Genomic DNA, 5,892 nt, shown 5'->3' with positions numbered 1-5,892 from the left:
CAGAACATGAAAACAGACAAATCAAAGACTCGAACGGTAGATGCCGTGGTTCATATAGCCCGACATCGTCTCCATTCTGCCGGTGGGATCCTGATAGTCAAAGCCGTCTGCCGTTGTTGCAGTTGACCATACAGTTGGCGGACCAATAAACCTACCTTGATCTCCACAACCTCAAGCCTGCCTTCCATTTACGCCACGGTGCCATCTGTTGCTGTTCCCTTCGACGAAGATCGGCAATTTCCGCTTTCAAAGCGTTTGCTTTGTCTTCCAGTCGCGAACGGTCGTTTGATGCTGTTTCATCTCCGTGCGCAACTTCTTTTCCAACCGGCAGCCTTGTTCCAGTTGATGCTTCCTGATACTAGCCCTGACTTTGGCGGTGATTGCCTCGATCCTGGCCGTCCTTGCTTCGTCCTGTGTCCTACGAAGACTATCACTCAGAAACCTCATCCTCTGTTGGAGGGTGTTGATTAGGTCTGCGGTTGGTGTTCCTGGAGGTCGCCCGGACTAATGGCGTGGTCGTCGAGGGATTCGTGCGACATTTTGTCGGATGAAGACCGGGAGGTTGGTAGACGATACGGCCCTTGAAGCTATGACTCTTCTACCGGAAGTGGTTATGGAAAATATAAGGAATGGTTATGAATTGTGACGGACGTGTGGAATGATATGCATTAATGAAAAACAAAATTTAAGTTAATAATAGATAAATTAATACATTTTATGAGGTTAATTAATGTGCGTATGGTATTCCATCAGAAAACAAAGATAATAGTGCACCTGGTGGTTTTATCGATAAACGAAGAAAAAGCCTGGGAAAACTAAGGCTGCATCGATTGCGCAAAATCCGATATGATTGCAAATCTTTGCAATGTGACGTTAGAGTAGACAGGAAGGGCTGAAGGTGTATGGACTGCTATGAATAACGTGGCAGACAGGACTTGCGTTGATCTCACAAAAAAAAAACTTTTTTACTTGCTATGCAACCAAGTGTAACCGAATGAGAGGCAGTCAGTGGAAACAATTGTATTTTCCATAACTTAACTTTTTAGGGACTACGCAGAAAACACAAAATAAAAAATATGGCAAAACGAGAAAAACAGTACCAAAACGGCAAAATAGTTGGAAAAATTATTACATAATAGTGATAATAGATATATTACATTGGATAACCAAAAAATATTGAGAACCCATTCCTATCCAATCAGTCAAAGAGGTGGACAAACAGGATCAATTCATAATCAGCCCTACAATGCACGCACGAAATATGACCAGCACCTCCGTCACCGTCGTTTACGTCCCACCCTCTTCCATAGCGTTGATGGCGGTAAATGGCACCCATGTTCCCACGGCTTGGACATGCATGCAAAGAACAGACTTGATTCTCTTCGTTTAGCCTCGGCACGCGACGCAAGTGTCTCCACGTCCCCTGGACAACGCCGCGGAACACCAGTTTGCAGTTTGTCAGGGCACCGGCCGCCTCAAGCCAACAAAATGTTTGTAAGCCCTTGTTCTTTGACTCGGCGTCGTCGCGTAGCATCAGCATCATCGCCACTATGTACTGGGCTGCCGAATGGCCCTGGGCTGCGACAACGTGCATGGTTTCCATCCCCGCAAAACGACACCCGCCTAGGAAAAGGTCAGACACCGCATACCGAAACAGAACTTCCACGTGGCCACTCTGCCTGCATCGCGCTAAGAAGTTTCTTCCCGGATGGTGCATGGGACTCACACTCCACCATCGCTGGTCCCAAATTGGAATGTTGGCGCATCTGTATACGAAATCCTCATCCCCTGCATTACGTGCAGCGGTGCACGACATTCTGAGACTGCACAAGTCCCTGACGGACTGTGCTGCGGTCCTTCCAGCAATTAAGGTCCATACATCGTGGGGAAGGTTGGCCGGACCTGTCGGACGATACATCTCCTCCCCTTGTACTGAGCGCCCTCACACGATAGATAAATGGTCGGTTATTTGTAAATACTGGATAACTGAAAGGCTCCAATCAGTTATCTCAATGGCTGTTGTTTACGGTGTATATATAGTCACCCGGTGCCGTGTGCGAGGGTATCCCATCGGTTGTGTACCGTACATCGACACCTAATCAGCTACAATCACGTCGTCTAGGGAGCCTGCCGATTGAGTTTTCCGTCGGCTCACAGAAGGGTTCCTTAACCAACACTTTCCTTAAATTTCTCTTTATGTTTTCTTATATCATTATTTAATATTAGTAATTAAGTCTAATATTTTAATAATATTAAATAACATTATTTAGACATTGTTCCAAATTCCTGTTGTTTAATTTTAATTATAAGATATTTATATGTAATAAGTATCCGTTTACCTAAATAACATTTACATGATAATAAAGAAGATAACCGTTAATATTATACGTCCATACTAAACCGATACATAATATGTCAATAACAAACCTAATATGCATAACAATCCTAAACCCTAGCTATATCAACGAAACGTTCCACCTCGTAGTCGACGCGACAATGAATGCACCGAATATGGTTGGCGCCTCCGACTCCGCGGATGGAGCCCTGCTCTGCCGCCCTTCGGCAGTAGTCATAGAGAAGACCCATGTGGCCTCGGGTCATGCATCTGGTCGAGTCACACATTGTATGTTCCTCTCCCTTATCTGGCATTTGGACTTCATCTGGCCAAGAAATTGTGAGGACTGCGAAGCAACTCGAGTAACATGCCGGGAGTAAGTTACCTGCTTCGAGTGCACGAAAAAGTTCCAAACCTTCTTTTTTGGCGTCTCTGTCGTCCCTTCGGAGGAGCAACTCCATTGAAAGTGCGTACTTGGCTGCGTCCAGCCCATTCCTTGCTGCATTTTGCAGCATTTGCCATCCTACAGCGTGGTTATGTCTTATGTAGAGCTCCCGCAGCGCCTCCCGAAACAGAAGTTCCGGGTGACCAATCTCAATGCACCTCTCGAAAAATCTTCGCCCAATAGGGTCCCGTATCCACACCCAATTTAGTTGATGCGGAGGTGGTATGGCAACCATCCTGAGGACATTATCGTCGTCGCCTACATCGCGCGCAATGCAACACGTCATACGGAACCTGCACAGGTCCTCAATCAATGTGGTCGCGACTTTAATGGCTATGGCTACCCAAACGTCGCGGGGTAGTTCAGATACGTTACAGAAACGCTCCATTAAAACTCTCGCTTGGACTGGGGCCTGCTAGTGTATATACTTCACAGGATGTAATCCACTGACCAGTGGTTTTGACAGTAGGAATGCTAGTATATTTATGGATAAGGGTCGCCTTTTGGAATCCAACTCGCTCGGACAGTCGACTTAACCGACGCATCATTTCGTTGGCGAAAATCCACATAAGTTTTCCAAAAAAATAAAAAGGAAAATGGATTCTACGAACTTGCATTGTAAATAGAAATAACATTGTTAATTGATGGCATTTATTAGATTTGTCGTTACGCGCTGGTGCGTATTTAGTAGCCGGCTTGGAGCGTTAAAATTAAATGTAAGTAAAATATATGCTAGCTAATCATCATCGCATTCATATGTAAAAATATAATTAAAGAAAATCATTCGTTGAAATTGCAATAGGTGTAAACACAACCTTGAAATTCCGTAAACACATAAAGTCTTAATTTGCGAGTAACATAACCTTGAATCGCCACAGCTGGTCGCAGCGTACCCTAATACAAGACTAAAGAAGAAAGCAACGTAATACTACCTGTGGCATGGAGGCATAAGCGTCACAGCTGGTTGATCCATGTCGACAATGCAGTACCAGCCGGTCGACTTAAGTGCTCTTCTTTGTTTTCATCCTCCATAACTCTGCCTTGCCCAATACACGGTCCCGGAATTTGTTGAATGGTGTGCTGGTCAGGTTCACCGCAGTTATTGTGACCCTATACTTTAAAATCCGTAATCTACCATTTTTATTTGAGCATACTTACAATCCTGTCCATGATCGGGTTGAATTTATCCCCCATGTTGAGCCACCCAATGACCCATATCCCTGAGTTCATGCTGAATGTTGATCCGACGAATAGACAGTAACCGTCAGTACGTATTATGGAAAACATGTGAAAATCATCACTGTGATACATGCATGTTTTATTTGCGGTTAACGTACCTCTGACCACAATTAGGTATCCCTATGGGGCTCCTTATCGGGAAATCTCCGAAGTTGCTTGGTAAGGGCATAAATTGCTTCTCGTAAACAGCTTGTGTGACGTTGTACAACACCCTTGCCTGCACGGACCGCGGAATATAAATCAGAACACTTTTACGCACGCCGTGTTGCATGCTATGCCAGTATGGCAAATTAAAAGTAAAGACTACAATCGAAGTTGTACTTAACCGTTTTCCGAATCCGGTCTTCCCGGTGAGGCGTCTCGAACTGGTTCGGTGATGAATCAAGGTTGTAAATTGCCTTGTCTTTCAGAGACACGAGCATCAAAAACCAGTGGCCCAGCGCATCCTGTATGGGGACATAAATCTACACAGGATAAACACGTATAGTTAATCTACTGAAGACACTTGTTCCTGGTTTAGTTTACGATGAACCAAAAGTTGTCCTTTAACAGACAAGTTCAAGGAATCTGGATGGCCGCATCCAGTTCTCCATGTAACGGTTGAGCATTAATTCTGTCGTCTCCCCGTGCAATATATCATCCTGCAGAGACAACGCTGACGTATTAAATAAGTTATGTTCTATACGTGTACCAACGCCAGATCAGGAAAAACTTACCGAGACAGACGGTGGTAAGCACCAGTACGCGGGCGACGTGGCAAGTATCTCAGCACCGGTCATAGTCATGGCAACCAGGTGGACAATCTGGCAACGAAGAATAGCCAAAAATATAAAATAAACAAAAAACCCCGACGATGTCTCGCAACACCATATATGTGTTTTTCCTACTGAAAACAAGCATAAACAGGTGCCATACCTTGTCATCAACGTCATTTCCCGGTAGTAAGCTGTGTAAATCAACCCTATCCGCGGACTTGACTCCAATACGGACAAGTTCCTCGCTATAGTCAGAGGAAAGTGTTAACGATTTAATATAACCGCGATAAGCCGGTTTAAAGAAAACGTAACTCGAGTTTTACCATGGATCAAGGTTTCCGTCGAAGACGTACGCGAATAAAGCCGACTGTCGGTTGTAAAGTCCATGGCGGGTGTGATCTTGAACCTCATCTACGACACATGTTTGTCAAACGTCAGTAGGTTAGCGCAGTTTTCGATAAACAAACCTACCGATTAGTTACCTTCTTGCTCGTTGAATGGGCAGACTTTTCCCTACTGGAACTAGATCGCATAGAACTGTCAGTTCCATCACCGGAACGTCGCCGTTTGGCGTTCCTTGTTGCCGATGGTGGTGTGCGAAACAACTTTCTCATGATGCTATCCGTTCCTGAAAGGGGTGGAGTACTATTCTCAGGCGGATCTGGGACAATAGGCGTTCCACTAGCGATGCCAGATGCAACTTTCATGGACTGCGGGGTTGACTGTTCATCCGTCTCCCCGTCGGAATCCAACAACACGATGGTTTTGTCGGAGATTGCCGCAGCTGCGTTGTCGGTCTCCTTCTCGAGATCCTTCTGTCGGAGAATAAGCAAAACCGGTTTAGTATGAGGGACACCTACATGACACATTACATACATGGCGTATGAGTGAAACCTAACCAGAACCTTTTCCACGAAGCCCCTCATCAAGTCTTTGACGATGAGACCGATCTTCGGAAACGACCAGTCCTCTTCCGACTGGATCTGGTCACCTTTGACCGCATTAACATCATCCGGCTGGGGAGCTTCGGCTGTGTTTTCCAAGGCAGCTTTGGGTCCACCGGGGACCTACAGATTAAAAAAAAACAATATCGAATCAGTTATTTGTTTAAAGAATGT

The sequence above is a fragment of the Arachis hypogaea genome, chromosome 7 (assembly GCF_003086295.3).
Source record: "Arachis hypogaea cultivar Tifrunner chromosome 7, arahy.Tifrunner.gnm2.J5K5, whole genome shotgun sequence".
Lineage (NCBI taxonomy): Eukaryota > Viridiplantae > Streptophyta > Magnoliopsida > Fabales > Fabaceae > Arachis > Arachis hypogaea.
The sequence above is the reverse complement of the archived record's forward strand: the minus strand, read 5'-3'. Positions refer to the sequence as shown.